The sequence below is a fragment of the Plectropomus leopardus genome, chromosome 16 (assembly GCF_026936395.1).
Source record: "Plectropomus leopardus strain MGB_pleo_1.0 chromosome 16, ASM2693639v1, whole genome shotgun sequence".
NCBI lineage: Eukaryota > Metazoa > Chordata > Actinopteri > Perciformes > Serranidae > Plectropomus > Plectropomus leopardus.
The window spans coordinates 33,763,946-33,784,527 of NC_142191.1; the positions used below are offsets into that span (position 1 = coordinate 33,763,946).

General features: G+C 43.6%; 1 pseudogene; it reads left to right on the forward strand.

The window, feature by feature from the left end:
• The first annotated feature begins 5,421 nt into the window (after positions 1 to 5,421).
• Positions 5,422 to 7,907, forward strand: LOC148186988 (uncharacterized; annotated as a pseudogene).
• The last annotated feature ends 12,675 nt before the right edge of the window (positions 7,908 to 20,582 follow it).

Here is a 20,582-nt window from a genome sequence, read left to right on the forward strand (position 1 = left end):
AATAGTAAAAGGTTGCCTGCAAGCAGATGGACACAGAGTTCAGTGGGAACGCATCAAAGAGTCGTTGCACAGAGTTGACGCCGCTGGAGTTCTGGAAAGACACAAATCACAAGCTAATAAGGTAACTTATTTTTTAAAAAAGTGAATATTACTGCAGCTTTAATTGAAAACAAATAGAGAAAGTTATGAGGAACATTTTTCTTTCCAGGTACAACCTCTGCCTTCCTGATCAGTTTGTTCAGTCTGTTTGCATCCTTTGCCTTGATGCCTGCCCCCCCAGCACACCACAGCAAAGAAGATGGTGCTCACAACAACAGACTGATAAAACATCAGGAGCATCCTGTTGCAGACATTGAAGGACCTGAGTCTCCTCAGGAAGTAAAGCCGACTCAGGCCCTTCTTGTAGGCTGCCTCAGTGTTGGTGGACCACTCCAGTTTGTTGTCCAGAAGGACGCCCAGGTACTTGTATGATGTGACAATTTCCACATCAGTCCCACTGATGCAGACAGGAGAGGGTGGGGCCTGTTCCTCCTGAAGTCCACCACCATCTCTTTAGTCTTTGTCACATTCAGCTGCAGGTGATTCTCCCACACCACCTGACAAAGCGGTCCACCAGGTCCCTGTACTCGTCCCTGTGCAGTACTTGAAGTCAGCAGTGTAGGCGGTGAAGAGGAAGGGGGACAGCACCGTTCCCTGGGGGGCCCCGACGTTGCTGGTCAGTCGCTCAGACACGCAGCTCTGCAGTTTCACAAACTGCGGTCTGCCTGTCAGGGAGTCACCCATCCATGTGACCAGGGAGCGTCCACCTGCATGTCCTCCAGTTTGGCCTTCAACAGTCTGGGCTGGATGGTATTAAAGGCACTGGAGAAGTCGAAGAACAGGACGCGACAACTGTTTTGTAGACAATTTTGATAGTATTTTGGAGTTTGTTTGTGCAAACATGGGTTTACATCTTGCCAGATTAGCAGTTCACAGTCAGACATGCTAACAAACAGCACGTTTACAATGAATAACTCCAGACCGCAGCAACACACAGCCTTCAACAGCGATGACAGAGATCATTACAGTACCGAGGTGATTCCTGGTGACTGACTGCAGCAGCTTCATTACTGAACTGAGAGCTAACTGCAGCTAAATGTAGCCGTCGTCGCTGACATTAGTTAGCGCCGACAGCTAAATGTAGCCGCTGTCGCTAATGTTAGTTAGCTCTGTGAGCACTCCTCTTTCCTGACTCAGCTCTGAGTTGTCCGGAGCCAAACTCGGCAAGAAATCCTCCTCGGCTCTGTATTACCTTGTCATCAAGATCAGAGCCAGCGCTGCAGCTACATGACAAACATACCTAGCCATTTCCTGGCGCATTGACACTCCGGAGCCATTGCGCTGGGGACACCTTGCTTGTGGACCTGGCAGCTGAGATGTCAGTGATTGACCTCTCTGTCCCTCAGCAGGCTGTGATGTATTTCCCTGTGTAACTGGCCTGACATTCCCTGCAGAACTTAACCTGCTGGTCAACATGGACACTAGACTGTGTGCCGTGTTGAGTATATCGGCTAACTGCACCTAGCACAAAGAAACCGATGAAGTTACGTAATTAGAAACAAAGACTACATCAACGAAAGTAAAGCCGCTTCATTGCCGACTCTGTAATTTTTTGCGGATATCATGTTAGAACAAAGTCAAAAGTGATTAACATTACCTGACTCCTTGCTGTGTCCACGTCGTTCGCCATCTTGGCGCCATGAACCCACGATCGAATTTCTGACACCTACGCAGTTTGTGGAATCGATGTTATCTTCCACTCGATACATAATGCCTGTGACCTTGTGGCGTAGTTTTGACAGTTATTTCACACTTGTCAGATTCGTATTCATTCTGAAGAAAGCGTCGTCCGTACACTGCAATCCATATTTGTAATTTTGGAAAGTTGTAACTTTATGAGTTGCATTCTCACAGATAATTTATACACTGCAAAATCTATAATAATCTTAGATAATCTATATATAATCTAAGAGTTTACAATTTTTTTATTTATGCACAACTACAGACTGCGTGCATACGTGCACGATTTTTATGGGTACACGCATGAAACTTTTGACAGTAACCTTACCCCATAGTTACAGTTCTAGAATGTTATGATGTAACTGTAGAATGTTAATGTTCTAGAATGTTGCTGTTACCCTACATCTACATACACACACCTTAACATGCATACACCCTGCATCCATGTTGGACGGGGGGTCGGCAGGGGCGGGGTGGGGGTTTCCCACTGCCTCCGTCCCTGGCCCTGCAGGGCTGGACGGGGGGTCTGTGGTCTGGGGGAGTGGCGTCAGTTCTGCTGCGGGGGTGTCGCCGGTGGCTCTGGGTTGGTGGTCGGCCTCTCTGTGCGGGACTGGGCTGGGTGGTTGCTTGGACCCTGCTGCTGTGTGGCAGTTGCCCTGCCGGTGGTTTGGGTAGCTCTGGGATGGTCTGGACCCCGTCTGCGCCTGTGGAGGGTTTGGCTTCTGGCTGGGCTGGGGGCCTGCTCTCCCCGGTCTCCCTGGGGTTTCGCCCCTGGCTGGGGTGGGGAAGACGGCCACAGTGGCCCCCCACCGTCTTCCCCACGGGGTATATGAGTTGGCCCAGGGGCGGTGGGCTGGGTCGTCATGGTGGGCCGTGGCCCGCCCCGTTGGGGCCGAGGGTTGGGGGGACTCTGGCCTCTCTGGTGCGCGGCGGGCTCCCCGCCGGGGGTCAGGGCGGGTCTCGGGTTGGTGGGGCCCTGTGGCTGTGGGCTCAGATCGTGCCGGGATTGGTGGCCTTGGGCTGGGCCAGGCGGCCTCCTGTCCCTTGTCCCTCTCTGGGCTTCCCCCGGCCGGGGGGGTGTTGCCTCTGTGCTCCCTTGCTTGTTCCCCCTTGGGTGGGGCGCGTGGCTGTCTCTGGGGCACGTGGTGTTGGGTCTATCATGTTCTGGACGGCATTTGCGTGCTCTGGTGGCTTGGGTCTTGGCCTGCTTGCCCCTGGGAGTTTTGGGGGTGTTGTTACGCCCCCCCCCCCGTCAACTACAAATCTACTACATCCAATGACAAACCCTCACACACAGACATACAGACACACAGACACACAGACACACACACACACACACACACATACACACACACACACACACACACAACACACAACTGTTATACAATCACACATTACAACAGTTACAAATATGGATGTTATCCATGTCAGGGTTATGCTGGGTGAGTTATGCAGTCTGTGTTTTTATGTGGGGGGTTCTTTTGTTTGTTTGTTTATTTTTTTTTTATTATTTACTTTATTCTATTTTTTTTTCTCTCTCTAATAACTTATTTATTTATTGTTATAATTTCCTTATCGCGCGATAAGAATCCCGCGTTAACGCAGCACGTTAACGGCGTTAATTGCCCAGCACTATATGATGTCAGTGTAGAATGTTACAGTTCTAGAATGTTTATGTAACTGTAGAATGTCACAGTTCTACATATTTTATGATGTATCTGTAGAATGTTACAGTTCCAGAATGTTATGATGTCAGTGTAGAATGTTACAGTTCTAGAATGTTATGATGTAACTGTAGAATGTTACAGTTCAAGAATGTTGATGTTACTGTAGAATGTCACAGTTCTAGAATGTTGATGTACCTGAAGAATGTTACAGTTCTAGAATGTTATGATGTTACTGTGGAATGTTAAAGTTCTAGAATGTTATGATGTAACTAGAATGTCACAGTTGTAGAATGTTGCTGTTACTGTAGAATGTTACAGTTCTAGAATGTTATGCTATAACCGTGGAATGTAAAAGTGATAGAATGTTATGATGTAAGTGTAGAATGTTAAAGTTCTAGAATGTAATGATGTAACTAGAATGTTACAGTTGTAGAATGTTGCTGTTACTGTAGAATGTTACAGTTCTACAATGTTATGATGTAACTGTGGAATGTTATAGTTCTAGACTGTTCATGTGACTGTAAAATATTACAGTTTTAGAATGTTGGACTGTAACTGTAGAATGTTACAGTTCTCGAATGTTATGATTTATCTTTAGAATGTTACAGTTCTAGAATGTTATGATGTAACTGTAGAATGTCACAGTTCTAGAATGTTGATGTGACTGAAGAATGTTGCAGTTCTAGAATGTTATGATGTAACTGTGGAACGTAAAAGTAATAGAATGTTATGATGTAAGTGTCGAATGTTAAAGTTCTAGAATGTTATGATGTAACTGTAGAATGTTAATATTCTAGAATGTTGCTGTTAAGCTACATCTACATACACAATGTTACAGTTGTAGAATGTTGCTTTCACTGTAGAACGTTACAGTTCTAGAATGTTATGATGTATCTTTATAATGTTACAGTTGTAGAATGTTGATGTAACTGTAGAATCTTATAGTTCTAGACTGTTCATGTGACTGTAGAATATTACCGTTTTAGAATGTTGGAATGTAACTGTAGAATGTAAAAGTAATAGAATGCAAACAAACAATGCATTACTGTTTGTCGTACTGTGTTCATTCAGATCACACAGAAACTTGACCATGCCTTCATGCCGGTTCCCATCAACATGATCTTGTAGCTCAGCAGAATCTCCAGGGCCACAAGCACCAGTGTCATCATCTTACCCCACATCCTAAACATAATCAAAAGGATCAGTTAATTGGTGTTTGTATTGAATAAACAGTTTAGAAAAAAAAAGAACACCTCAATGTGCTTTGAATCAAAGCAAAGCAACAAAGTAAAACACTAAACTCTGACTAGGCAGCTGTGATCTATTCTGCCCTCCTGTTCATTCATATTGTGTCTGTGTGTGTCTGTGTGTGTGTGTGTGTGTGTGTGTGTGTGTGTGTGTGTGTGGATAGGGGTTCTTTTGTTTATTTATTTGTTTTTTATTATTTATTTTCTTCTATTTTATTTTTTTTCTCTCTCTAATTATTTATTTATTTTTTCTTTTCCTCTTTTTTACTCACTCGTTTCCTGCCTGCTTCCACCGTTAATACTGTTGTAAATTCTTGCAGCTGTCATTATTGGTCCGTGTACGTCGCGGCCATTCATTTTCCTATTTTGAGATTTCAAAATAAAAACGAAAAATAAACCGTTTCCCGTTTTTTTCTGTGATAATACAAAATGAAAAACGGAAAACGGGCCGTAATACATTATCCATTATCCGTTATCCGATTTAATTAGGTGTGTTTGTAAATGGAAATCACAATTAAAATACACCCGTGGAAAACTTATTCTCGATTTCCTGTTCATTTTGGTTCCGTGACCCGGAAGTTGTACCACGAGCTAGCCAGAAAGAGAGGGCACGTCATCAGAGGGCGTCAGAAAACTCAGACCCACCGGGCTCACACTTTTAAATATGTCTCTGGATGGATATGCAGATTTTCTTGTGGAAAATAGAAGAAATGGAATGTCCTGTTGTGATGTCGCTACTGCGTTATGTACCCAGTTTGGAAGGAGACGGGGTTTTTCAGAGAGGAATGTGTGGAGGTGGTGCGCTGAGCACGGGCTTGTCAGGGACTTTTGTCCTGATAGCCAACTTGCAGTTGAAGTCGCTCAAGGTATTGCTGAGGTAAGACTGTTTTTTTTTTTTTTAATTATCCACCGTACATGATCACAGTTTTTTTTTTTTTTAAAGTGTATAAATGAATGATACCCCTATAAAAACTTGATCACAGGTAAGCATAGAAACACGTAGGCTATCACATGGTTGTGCTCAAGGGTGTAGGTGTAGATAATAAGCTAGCTTTTGAAGACTGACTTTGTGCCATCTTTTCTTGGATGAATAATGCAATATAAAACTCTCACCTGCTCCCATAGTCCATAACGTTACAAAGGAAAGCACAACAGGACTGACACTAATGTTTTAATTGTCATAATCATCACAATCTTTCCATGCAGTTTGTGACTCTATGTATTATGCATTCTATAGAGTTCAAATGATGACTGGACATCTCTCCACAAAAGGAGTTAAAGCTTCAGAGGGCAGAGTGGGCAAAATTTTGAGAAGTGTTCATCAACCCTATCACACTGAAAGACAGCGAGTAAGATCAATTAGTGTTGTCCTTTTCTGCATTTTAATCAAACATGGACTCTACCATTACAGGATTTTTAAAATGTATTTATTTTTTATATTTTAGGGTGCCAAAAATCTGAACCCTGTAGCCTACAATGCTGAATATATGGGCCACAAGCTGCATGTCGATCAAAATGAAAAGCTTGTTATGTTTGGGGTGACCCGTGTTATGGCTATCGATGGTTTCAGTAAGAAGGTTGTCAGTCACTCCACCATGCCAGTAAAGAACAACATCATCATTTATGAAGAAGTGTACAGGTAAAATAATCTAACTAGTGTTTTATTGCTATAGTGTAACTATTGCTATCATTCAATTTTGACAAAAATATTTTTTTGTGCCTTTGTTTTAGAAATGGTCACTTTAGGGATCTATGGGTTAATACTGTTTGACTCTCCTGTTGTCCTCTTGGGTCAAATTGACCCAATCTATTTTGACTGTTCTTTCCTTCCTCCATCCTCCTTCCCCTGCATCCCTTTTTCCTCCTTTCATACCTCCTTCTCCCTTCCCTCCCGCCTTCTTCTTTCTATCCTTTCTTTTTTCCTTCTTTCCTTCTTGCTTCATTTCTTTCATCTCACCTTCCTCCTTTATCCTTCTTTCATTCCCTCCTCCTTCTCTCTTTCCTTCCTCCTTTGATACCCCCTCTTTCCTTCATCCCTTTCCTTCTTTATTTCATCCTTCTTTCCTTTCCTCCCTTCCTCTCTTTTTCCTTCTTCCCCTAACAACAGGAGAGTTAATTTGATATAAAAGGTCATATTTTTTGTTTGTTTATTCTCAGACCTGCTGTGCTTTCCTATGGACTATGGGACCAGGTCAGAGTTGACTGTGGGAGAGAGTTTTACCTGATGTTATTCATCCAGGAAATGCTGGCAGAGCACAGACACAATCTTCAAAGGCAGCCCTACATTCAGACACCTTCTACAAGGGTAAGTGTGTCAAGCTGTCCTGGTGTCTTGGAATTGATGCATACTTCTAATGAGAGCATGCAGACTGACACTGTCCTTAAAACCCACACAGAACCATGTGATAGAGAGAATGTGGGTTGAGGTGAATCTGTGAGTCAACTACCCATTGAAGACGGCTTTGGTACAGCTGTTGGACCAGGAAGAACTGGATATGGAGGACAACTTATCAAAGTATTGCGTATCAAACCTCACCTGCCAGATGGCTAGGATTGGCCTCACAAATGTCGTAGAAGCATGGAATGCACACAGCATCCCTGGTATGATTCTGCTAGAGATCCAATTATGTTTTCAGCTCCCATCCAATCCCAGAATTTGGATCTCTGCCAATACTGACACAAGAGCTTTTTTTTCTTGAATATAGAAGAGTTTTGCAGTTCAACTGTATTCTCAAAACAGATGGGCCTCGAAACATCTGAACAAGAATAAAATAACACAAAATTACGTTCAAATTCAGTATTGACAACTCAAATTTCTAAAATGCTGATGATTGCTCAAACAATTTTGCCATTCAAGTTTTGACCCATCACTGTAATTCCTTCAGTCTCACTACTCATTGCCCTGTCTTGCAGGTAAGGGAATCCCAAATGAGCTGGCTAAAGAAGGGTGTCCTGCCAAACTTCCCGAGGATCTCCTGCCTGTTGGTGGTGTTGCAGCTGATCTGTATCAGCAGGAGTTGGGATCCGCCTTGAAAAGAGAATACATTTTGGATGTGTCCCTTTCACCTCTCAAGAAGCTCAACAAATGGCTGAAACTGAGTTTAATTCCCACTTTGACTTGCTGTCACTACACCAAAATGTGGTTCACAATAACTATGGCCCTTTCAAAGATGCAGTTAAGTGTCTTATTGCAATCACCAGAAGATGTGTGTGACCTGTTACAGTGAAATGCATTGTGAATTTTTTTTCTTTAGAAAAGTATTTATTTCACACAGTAAACGCTCTGTTAAACAGTACACTGAACTGTACATAAAGTGCACTACAAATTTTAAAATAAACAAATGGCACTTACAATCTCACAGTTCTCAAAGTTCTTTTTTGTTCATGTAACCAGGCTGTGCTCAAAATCAGATATACTGTACAGACTGTAGCATCTGAATCGGTTTTTAACTATTCCCTTTATAAACTTACATGGAGGACAGCTTAGAGGTAGCTGATGTGATTTAACATTTAGTGCAGATCCAGAATAGGTTACTCCTCTTCATGGAAAGCTGCAGACACTGTGTACAAGACAGCAGAAAGACCCTTGACCTGGTTGAGCTTGGAGGCAAACCCATCTTGTCTGCATTTCAGACAGAGATCTGAAGTTAACAGCCAATGCTCCACACATGTACGGCATCCAAGCAGAGACTCACAGCAGGTGGAAAACATGGGCTCCTTCATCACAGCTGTAAGGTTTAAACAAAGAAAACATATGCAGAAAACAGATATGAATGGTTACTTTGAATAAAAAATAAGAATATTATCTGAAGGCTGTATTGTGTTCTGTTGTGTATTGTTACATAATCATACCTCGACAAACCATACAGGTGAAGGCATCCTTAATAGGGTGCAGAGAGGCAGCAGCTACTGCTGCACTTTTGGCCTTGACAAGCTCAGACAGCTGGTTTATTGTTGAGGTGATGTCAGGGAGCCTCTCAGCAGCTTGCTTCAGGTGCTCAATGTTACTAATGACTTCTTCTAGGCTTGAACTGTCTTGAGATTTTGAACTACCTTGGGACCTTCGACTTAACAGAAAAATAACAGACTCAAGATTTCTCAATGGTGCACACCAACAAATGTTTAAAAATCTTTCTGAATATTTACTCATTAAAGGCATCAACTTGGGAGTTTTCCAGACAAAATACAGTAAGTTTGGCAAACTGCCTCAAATCATAATGACTTCATACAGGATCAACACAAACAAATTCTACCAAAATAGGTTTAAATACTAACTAGGGCTGCGAGCTTAGAGGCTGAAATCTGGTATGGTGGCGTGTGTGTGTGTTTGTGGATGCAGGAACCTGAAATTTGGCATGAAGGTCAAGTGTGTGAAGTCGAAATGGCTAAAAGGGGGTGTTGGAAATTTCAAAATGTAGGGTGGCTGAGCAGGCTGGGCTGGCCCTACCATCCTGCATTTCAGAAATGTGCATATCATGTGGTTGCAGCTATTGCAAATTAACACTTGCTTTGTTTAAAATGATATGATTTCATCTTCACATCAAATGTTGTATGACCTTACTTTGGCTCTTCTTCCATTCTGTAACTCCACAAAGTCATAGTCAGTGATGGCATAGACCTACCTGGAGTTTGAGATCCAGTACTTGGAACCTAAAGAGTCAGACAACATTAACTTCACTTAATGTATTTCAAATCTTTAAAGTTCATTAAAAAACACACAAACAATTTCTGATCATACAACTTACTTCTTATGCCTTCGCAGTCCAAGATTTCATTTCCTTGGCTGTCTGTTAGGGTAAGTGACTCATCAGAGTTTATGGCAGCCTGCACCTTTGCAGTTCTTCCTTCAACATTTGCCTCAGCTTCCGAAAAGCGAATGGCCATTGTCATGGAAGTACTGAGCTTGCCATTCACTATTTCACCAATATGGACTGACCTGGGTATAAATCACAGATGGTTCAAAATCACTATTGAGTTCATCCTTAAAGAAAATCTGGTTAAATGTCTGACTTGAAGGCAGTGTTCTTTTTTTTGTAACGGTAAATATATCATAGGATAAAAGTTTAGCAGCAGGGATCAGCTGCATATTGTATGTACTGTAGCTATGGAATGATTTTGCTGGGATCTTGGCACCAGCTCGTGGAATTCCATGTGAAGTTTCACTTTCATTAGACGTAGAAGCAGAAGATGATGAGGCTCGGTGCATGAAGTGAAAAGAGGGGACAGCAGCAATGGGTGGAGGTGCTCTGCTTGCAGGTGGCTGGCTTTGCTCTGGCTCTCCATGGAGTTCATAATGCATGCGATTGTTAAGATCGAAGGTGGAAAAATGCCCGCTGCCTCTGGCAGAATGGCTCTGTTTGCATCATCTGTAATGTACAGACTACTGGCACTGACCTGTTTAACCGGATAGAATGAAAAATGCAATTTATTAAAAGTAACACAAATGCTACGGCCACGTCATTACAGTGTAACATGTTCACACATAAGATAAAAATGTATCCCCAAGTTACTTTTGTTTGTTTTTTTTTTCCCTTTTTTTAACAATTAGAAACACAAACTCTCAATGAGGACAGTAAACACAGATTGAAATCAAATACAGCACAAGAAACAAAAAGGTCATTCATGCAAGGACAACTAAATACCGCACCACAACAAATTAAAGTGCATCCAGGCTACAGTGGGAAGACAAGCCTAAACAGTAGCCTATATAGATGAGGACATTTCAATACTTATGACTTTGCCTCCCAAAAATATCTATGTATATTTACACTGTTATCTATGAAGTTGACTTTTTTTCTCCAAATCTGTATGACGTTTCTCATGAAAGGAGACAGACTTGTGATACCATCACCTCTGAGAGGAGACGTTCTGCAGCGTCTGCACGAAGGCCATCAAGGGATCTCGAAATGCAGGGCTCGAGCCAAGGAGTCAGTCTGGTGGCCCGGCATCGCAGCACAGATAGGCCAAATGGTGGACAAGTGTGAAACATGTCAAAATACAGACTACACAACCGTGAACCACTGTTACCCACTCCACTTCCACACCGCCCATGGCAGAAGGTAGGCATGGATCTGTTTGAGTGGTCAAAGAAACAGTACCTTTTGATCATTGACTTTTCTCAAGATATATTGAAGTAGCACAACTCAAATACATGTCGGCAGAGGTCACTATCAGTGCTGTTAAAGAGGCCTTTGCTAGACATGGAACTGCAGAGACTGTGATATCAGATAACGGGCCGCAGTTTTCATCAGAACAGTTCAAGCAGTTTGCGAAGGAGTACCAGTTCAGGCACATCACGAGCAGCCCCTGGTACCCCCAGGCCAAAGGGGAGGCTAAACATACTGTTCATATCATCAAGGACTTGTGGGAAAAAGGACAATGACTTCAACAGAGCACTGCTGGTGTACAGAGGCATCCCGGTGGAACATGGATCCTCGCCAGCTCAGCTGCTAATGGGGAGAAACCTGCACACCTCTCTACCTCAGCCCACACCCAAGCTGGATCCTAAGTGACCAGACTTGCAAGGTTTACGAAAGAAGGATGAGGAGGGGAGGTGAGGGCAGGCAAAACAATACAACCTGAACCACCATACCAGACCACTTCCAAAACTAACAACTGGGACAGAAAGTTTGGATTATTACAGAAGGAACTACAGGAGCAGTAGTTAGACCTGCCAGTAATCCCAGATCTTACATGGTTGAGACTGACAGGTTTTCTAAGAAGAAACAGGAGTCACCTTAGAGCTACAGATTTCTTTCCACGGTTTGGTCAAGTTGTAAGACCTCCTTATAGGCTAGATTGGTGAAATAGAGGACACCTGTTTGTTTAAGTGATAAAACGAATGTTCAAAATGCTGTTTATGCAGTTCTGAGACAGTTTGTGTTTATGGTGTTAACAGAAAGAAAACGGAGAAGCATTACAATGTTTATGTTGAAATGAGTATACAGTACATTAATGTTCATACAAGCTGTCAAATGCTTTATTGTTGTTTGGTTGAAAATGAGTATGACTTTAGCTAAAAGGAGGAGGTGTAATGGTAGGATTGTTACACTAGACGTCCCATAATGCTTTGTGCCTACGGGGGGGGGGGGCACTCCCTGGTTTTGGATGAATACAGACATTCTGACAGAAGTCCAGCGAGTCCCATGACATTCTTATACAGTCACATAAGGTTCCATCAAAAGTTGATAGGGCAGATATTTGAATGAAACATCACCACCAAGAGTGTCAGCGATCAGCTCAAGGTCATCTAGAGTCACCAAAGCCACCAGGGCACCTCAAGGGGCGACCTCGCATGGGTTTTAGGTCTGATAAATGCACGCATCCCCAGGGGTCAGCACTTGTTGGCATGTATTGCTCTGGAATTGCCACAGTTATCCAGGAAAAGTTGGAGCGATCAAAGGAACCATAACTGATTTAATGAGCCATTCACAGTGTCACTGTACTGGCCATGTGTATTTAAACTTGAATGGCTTAACCTTTGAGACAAGCATATGCTACTGGCAGGATCAACCAAGTCGCCCTCTGGCCAGGCAAGGGTGCTCTGAGGTCACCCTGTCTCTATCTGGCAGAGGAGCCAGAGAAGCCAAGTCTTGGCCATTTTGGTTTCATTATGCACCAGCTGGATGTGGTCAGTTTCCCAGCAAGAGCTCATGCTTCCCAGATCTCCATCGCGCAGGCAATGGAGACTGGCATAGGACAAATGGGACTTCTTGATTCTGCTTAGGATGGGGCCTGCATGGCAGGAGCGTGGAGGGGGGTGTTACACCCTCATACGCTAAACCCTCCCAGCCATAGAGGTGAACCCGCTGGCCAAAGGAACCGCCCGCCCAAACTCCGGCGCTAGGCCGGTCGGCGGGGGCCCTCCAAAGACAGGTCACATATGACAGTCGGTCAGTATGACCACAAATAGGTGGTGGTGGTGGTGGTGGTGGTGCTGGTGCCACAGCTTAACCGAGACTGCCTCCCTGATATTGTGCAGGTACGAGCCCTAAAGACCCGGAGCTGAGAAATGCAGATTGCATGGTGTTCAGCTAACAGTCTATGGGTATGTCATTATGGAGCAGTGCATCTGCGGAGTTAACAACCCTGTCAACGTGCAATATTATGCTGTTTTTGGCCATTATACTGACTTTCCTCGTCTCTGTCCCTGAGACACCATCTCGCACCCCTGGTACACCGCAGAGAGATTTGTACCCCTGGTACACCGCAGACCGTTTCTTCCCGTGGAGAGTTTCTTGCCCTGGTACACCGCAGAGAGTTTCTCAGAGCAGCAGAGGCGTTCCAGAGCTCTCTGTCGAGAAAGTACCATCGAAAGTTGATAGGGCAGACATTACATTATATATTGTAATGTCTGTTAATATTATCAAATGTAATCATTAACCATTTTCAAATATATTTTTCCTTATTGAAAGACTGACTGAGGAGCTGGAGCGTCATCACTTGATTGTGACTGGAGCTCCTCAAAATTCTCTTATTTGGTGAAGCCTCTGCACATATGGTGAGGCTTCCCCAAATGAGTGAATTGGAGCCCTAAATGTTCAGCCTGTAGGTTAGGGGATTCCCTTCCTTCAGACAGCTTTAAAACCTGTCAATATATTTTATGAACGCCCAGGACCTGTAGATGTGATTTAATATTTAAATGGGCATGGTACTCCCTTCTAGTGAGATTTTTCATGACAAATGGACATGCTTTCTAAATTTACCATCACAAATTTGAATAGTCTGCCCATAGTTTTAGGGTCCAGCTTCATTCAGAAAGCTTTAAAACCTGTCTATATTTATATTTTCTGAAAGCCCACCACCTGTAGATGTGATTTAAATTAAAATATTTCATGGTAAACCCTCCTAGTGAGATTATTTATTTCAGAAATCTCAATAGTCAGAATGTAGTTTTAGACTAATCCTTCATTGAGAAAACTTTTAAACCTGTCTCTACTAATATTTCCTGAGAGCCCAGGACCTGGGTGGGTGGGGAGTTACCTGTTAATGTGAAATGTGGGTGGGGCTGTAAGGTGCACAGTACAAATACAGGAGAAACTTGGTCACTCACACAGACCTAGAGTCAGACCTCTAGCTGTAAACTACACTGCACCAGAGATTTTCATTTTTCTTGCTACTGAAATGGCTCCAAGGTAAGTAACATTAATACTTGCTTAGATACTGGATTGTAAAAATAGGTGAAGATGGTTCTGCCTTTTTATTTGTCAAGGAAACCTACATCCAGACACTATCTGCTGTGCCCATTGTGTCTGCTTTTGCAAAGTTCAGAGTGCATGCTTAGCTTTTGAGTTAGACCAACTGTGTTTTTCAGATTGTATATTTCATGCACCTTAATTAGTGCATGTTAAGTAAACTATTTTTATTCTTATATTAACCACACTATCCTTACTGTCTTTTTGTCCAGGAAACCTTCAAACCGACACTGCCTGCTGTGCCCAAAGTGTATGAGGACTCAGGAGGCCCTCTCAGTCCATCTGCGGAGGACTTGCATGAAGAACAGCACTGAAGCAGCCATTGAAGCTGTGGTGAAAAAGGCCAAGTTAGACGTTGTTGACCTCCTGAAGAATGGCAGGACTTTTAATTATAAAGTCCTCAGACAAATTCTGGCAGATGCATGCCCATTGCAAAGGTAGGTGGCTTTACTTCAATATTACCTCCTCCTTCCTCACTGCTCATGCCCCCACTCCCCATTTTCAAATATTTTGTTTTACTATTTCTTTGAGTTTTAGTTTCACAAAGTTTATTTCATTAACCATTTCCAAAAACCTGAGGCATGAGGATGAGGCACTGCATACAGAGTGCAAGCATTTCATTGATTTCATTGGTTCTCTGCAGAAAGTCACATCCAAGCAAGTCAGCAAAGAGATCGCCCGGAAGAGGTAAATTTAAGTGTTTGTCCCCATGTAAATGGATTACACTACAGAACTGGCAGTCCTCTCTCTCCCTGCTGCAATATGATTTCTTAACACAGTTGATTTTTTTTTTTTTCTCATAGGTATAACATGTTGATTGACGAGCAACAATTAACACCGGGTGACTGCCGAGCTGTGCTGGTGAGGGCCAAGCCGCACTTTTTGGAGATTATGAAAGAGCTGTCTGACAGTTGTTCTGGCACCCTGGAGCCTGCCCAGGCCATCTTTGTGGTGTACTACCTCGAGGCAATAATCATCCTGCAACACCTCCAACGACCAGGCGTGGTGGCGTCTCAACCAAAGAAAGATAATCCAGAATACGTAAACCAAAACGAACATGCAAAACAACCCAAACATAAAGCAAAAAAAATAAAGCAACAACTATCAGAAGTAACTAAACCCCAATACACATGCAACACAATAGTAAAGAAAAAGAAACTAGATAAGATTGACAAGAGCCAATGTTGATGATGACCGCAAAACTTTATGAAAAGCACACAGAACCATGCAGCACTGCACATACCGGGATCGGCGAGGAGCGATCGGGTCATGAGGCGATCAGGTGAAGCTACTGGTGGAAGCTTCGAGGAAAGAGAGCTCCCAGGGCACAACCACCCACCTTTATAGACTGCGCCCCAGCAGAGACATGCTGACCCTGCGGCACTAATTAAGACACCGCACAGCTACAGCCATACTGCTACATTCTACCCCCATCAATTGCGTCGTCGCCCCGACGATGAACAACTAATCCAAAGGATCACCCAACTAGCTCCACGGCCTAAAGAGTGCGTTAACAGTGTTCGGCACTGAGCCAGAAGGATTTTCAACCCCAGATGCTGCGGCCCCTACAGGCCTCGGGAGGTGATGGATGTTGGGGTGCTGGCCAGCATTCGACCTTGTCGACCGTCGTAATCCACTGTCACCAGAATAACCGGTTGGTGGAACAGTCAGAGAAACAGAGGGTAAGTCTGCCGCTCCAATGGAGGGAGCGTCCAAACTACAGTAGGAACAAAACACAGAGGAGGGAGTCGCTGCTACTGCGCGGCGTGGTCATCTGCACGACCATCACTTCAGAGGGAAGAGTATGCCTTTGATTGCACATATATATATTATTTTTTCTAGGTCATATGACATATCTTTTGACATTAAATGGAGAGTAATTGCTGTTTATAAGATTTTTTTTTTTAATGGATATTTTTAACTTTTGATCATAGATAGATTTGGTCTCATACCCGCTAACCGTAGACAGTACTGTCCACTGTGACTAACCTTCGCCGGTGTGTCCGTCCTGCCGACAACAACTCATCCTCTGATGGAGGCCGGAAGGTCAGAAGTCACTGGTGGCCGATTACCTGACTCATTCGAGTGCGACTGCTGAGAAGCATTTCCGCATGAAGCGACGTGACCTCACTGTGAAGACTTCTCAGCTGTTGAGCACGATGAGCAAAGTTTCAAGGTGAGCATGTTTTATATTTGCCAACACAATGCAAACATAACCAAACACACCATAATCTATATTTAGACAATCTGAGAGTCTAATGTTTTTCTTATAATCTCAGTAATTTCTTTTGTTTCATGTAGTGCTGAGGCTTCTGGGGAAGGTACTGGATGTGAGCTTTCTGATGCCTGTTCCAGCCATGCTGTCCAAGACTCACCAACCAAACAGCCAGTGATCTGTCTGCCAAGGCTCCCTGCTGATAATGAGAAGGTCAAATTCTTCACCGCATTTGAAACCCTACTGAAAACGTACCCTCTGTCACTGTCTGGGAAAGGGCCACACGTGAAACACCGGCAGGATGTGTCTGCAGAATCTGAGCGGAAACTTTACACATACTGGAGGAGGAAGCAGTTTGAAAAGCGTGTTGAACATGTCCGCTGTAAGTAGTTTTCTTACCATATTTCACATTATTTTCAAGCAAAAATGATTGCTATTCAAAGTTTTCAATGATTGTATTCATGACTAACAAAACTTTTGTTATTTATTTTGACAGCACAATTCAGTCGGCGTGCGCCAACAAGAGATCGTCTCGAGGCTTGGATAAAGAAGCAGGGATGGAAAAACACTGGCTGCATCGCTGATGAAGTACTATGGGGTAAGGTTACTGTCAAAAGTTTCATGCGTGTACACATAAAAATCGTGCACGTATTAAAAAATGTGTGCGTGTTAGTCTGTAGTTGTGCATAAATAAAAAAATTGTAAACTCTTAGATTATAGATAGATTATCTAAGATTATTATAGATTATGCAGTGTATAAATTATCTGTGAGATGCAACTCATAAAGTTACAACTTTCCAATATTGCAAATACGGATTGCAGTTTACGGACGTACGCTTTCTTCAGAATGAACACGAATCTGACAAGTGTGAAATAACTGTCAAAACTACGTCACAAGGTCACAGGCATTCAAGAGCACCAAAGCCTACCGGTACTTCACCTCAGGATGGTTAATGATCTGAAAGTATTTCATCTCGATGACAACAAACTTTCCTCCATCACAGGAAGGTTCAGCAGTTAATTAAGCAATATTACATGAAAGTGTATTGTTTTGGCCCAGTTTGAGTCTGACTAATACCTGCAGTCTGAATACCTGGGGTCTGATTAATAACTGCAATCAGTTATTTCAGTAATCATGTCAGTAATGTAAACATAATATCTTAAACCACATGTTGTGACCTAGTGAACCTATTACTATTACTATTTGTGTCGTACCTTGCAGGGGAAGGATTCACAAAGCCTCAGTGTCACACCAACACACCCCTGGATTACAGTGCATGAAGATGGGACTGCATATTGATACAACATATATACAGAATATTGACCACATGTTGACATTTGGTCCTACAGATGGCGCTGTGTCTGCTTTGTGACATCACATGAAACCCATGGATTAAGAATATTTGACCAGAATAAGCAAATAAGATAATAGTAATAATAATAAGCAATGAATTTGACATAAAAAGTTATAATTATGGTTTTCTTATTCAAAATTATGATAAAATGTGATTAATGTAAAGATTCGAAATTATGAGACAAACTCAAAATATCCAATAAAAGTCATTATTATTTGAAAAAGGCAATGAATGAGATAAAACATTAAAATGCGTTTGACATCCCTGTGTGAACAGTACCCCAGTGGGTGATACTGGTTAATAAAAGATATTTGTGTTGCTTATTTGGACGTCTGCATCAACTGTCCTTCGCATACCAACAGATGTTGTGGAGTGTCTTCTGAGTCTTCAGACAAAAATTACCGCAGCCCTTTCTCCAGAGAAACCCCTTGCTCTTATTACAGAAGTGAGCAGTGGAGGGGGGGCGGCCCAGATTAAAGGTTTCTGAAGACCTGCTCACCCAGCTGGTTGACAGTGTCGTGTATTGCACACCTGCTGGGAGTCAGTGAATCTACAATCTTCAGACGCATGCGTGAACTTGGGTTGTCAACAAGAGCTTCTTACAGCACCATGTCTGACACAGAGCTTGACAATGCTGTGTTGTCAATAAAAAACAGACTACCAAATGTGGGATACAGAATAGTAAAAGGTTGCCTGCAAGCAGATGGACACAGAGTTCAGTGGGAACGCATCAAAGAGTCGTTGCACAGAGTTGACGCCGCTGGAGTTCTGGAAAGACACAAATCACAAGCTAATAAGGTAACTTATTTTTAAAAAGTGAATATTACTGCAGCTTTAATTGAAAACAAATAGAGAAAGTTATGAGGAACATTTTTCTTTCCAGGTACAACCTCTGCCTTCCTGATCAGTTTGTTCAGTCTGTTTGCATCCTTTGCCTTGATGCCTGCCCCCCCAGCACACCACAGCAAAGAAGATGGTGCTCACAACAACAGACTGATAAAACATCAGGAGCATCCTGTTGCAGACATTGAAGGACCTGAGTCTCCTCAGGAAGTAAAGCCGACTCAGGCCCTTCTTGTAGGCTGCCTCAGTGTTGGTGGACCACTCCAGTTTGTTGTCCAGAAGGACGCCCAGGTACTTGTATGATGTGACAATTTCCACATCAGTCCCACTGATGCAGACAGGAGAGGGTGGGGCCTGTTCCTCCTGAAGTCCACCACCATCTCTTTAGTCTTTGTCACATTCAGCTGCAGGTGATTCTCCCCACACCACCTGACAAAGCGGTCCACCAGGTCCCTGTACTCGTCCCTGTGCAGTACTTGAAGTCAGCAGTGTAGGCGGTGAAGAGGAAGGGGGACAGCACCGTTCCCTGGGGGGCCCCGACGTTGCTGGTCAGTCGCTCAGACACGCAGCTCTGCAGTTTCACAAACTGCGGTCTGCCTGTCAGGGAGTCACCCATCCATGTGACCAGGGGAGCGTCCACCTGCATGTCCTCCAGTTTGGCCTTCAACAGTCTGGGCTGGATGGTATTAAAGGCACTGGAGAAGTCGAAGAACAGGACGCGACAACTGTTTTGTAGACAATTTTGATAGTATTTTGGAGTTTGTTTGTGCAAACATGGGTTTACATCTTGCCAGATTAGCAGTTCACAGTCAGACATGCTAACAAACAGCACGTTTACAATGAATAACTCCAGACCGCAGCAACACACAGCCTTCAACAGCGATGACAGAGATCATTACAGTACCGAGGTGATTCCTGGTGACTGACTGCAGCAGCTTCATTACTGAACTGAGAGCTAACTGCAGCTAAATGTAGCCGTCGTCGCTGACATTAGTTAGCGCCGACAGCTAAATGTAGCCGCTGTCGCTAATGTTAGTTAGCTCTGTGAGCACTCCTCTTTCCTGACTCAGCTCTGAGTTGTCCGGAGCCAAACTCGGCAAGAAATCCTCCTCGGCTCTGTATTACCTTGTCATCAAGATCAGAGCCAGCGCTGCAGCTACATGACAAACATACCTAGCCATTTCCTGGCGCATTGACACTCCGGAGCCATTGCGCTGGGGACACCTTGCTTGTGGACCTGGCAGCTGAGATGTCAGTGATTGACCTCTCTGTCCCTCAGCAGGCTGTGATGTATTTCCCTGTGTAACTGGCCTGACATTCCCTGCAGAACTTAACCTGCTGGTCAACATGGACACTAGACTGTGTGCCGTGTTGAGTATATCGGCTAACTGCACCTAGCACAAAGAAACCGATGAAGTTACGTAATTAGAAACAAAGACTACATCAACGAAAGTAAAGCCGCTTCATTGCCGACTCTGTAATTTTTTGCGGATATCATGTTAGAACAAAGTCAAAAGTGATTAACATTACCTGACTCCTTGCTGTGTCCACGTCGTTCGCCATCTTGGCGCCATGAACCCACGATCGAATTTCTGACACCTACGCAGTTTGTGGAATCGATGTTATCTTCCACTCGATACATAATGCCTGTGACCTTGTGACGTAGTTTTGACAGTTATTTCACACTTGTCAGATTCGTATTCATTCTGAAGAAAGCGTACGTCCGTACACTGCAATCCATATTTGTAATTTTGGAAAGTTGTAACTTTATGAGTTGCATTCTCACAGATAATTTATACACTGCAAAATCTATAATAATCTTAGATAATCTATATATAATCTAAGAGTTTACAATTTTTTTATTTATGCACAACTACAGACTGCGTGCATACGTGCACGATTTTTATGGGTACACGCATGAAACTTTTGACAGTAACCTTACCCCATAGTTACAGTTCTAGAATGTTATGATGTAACTGTAGAATGTTAATGTTCTAGAATGTTGCTGTTACCCTACATCTACATACACACACCTTAACATGCATACACCCTGCATCCATGTTGGACGGGGGGTCGGCAGGGGCGGGGTGGGGGTTTCCCACTGCCTCCGTCCCTGGCCCTGCAGGGCTGGACGGGGGGTCTGTGGTCTGGGGGAGTGGCGTCAGTTCTGCTGCGGGGGTGTCGCCGGTGGCTCTGGGTTGGTGGTCGGCCTCTCTGTGCGGGACTGGGCTGGGTGGTTGCTTGGACCCTGCTGCTGTGTGGCAGTTGCCCTGCCGGTGGTT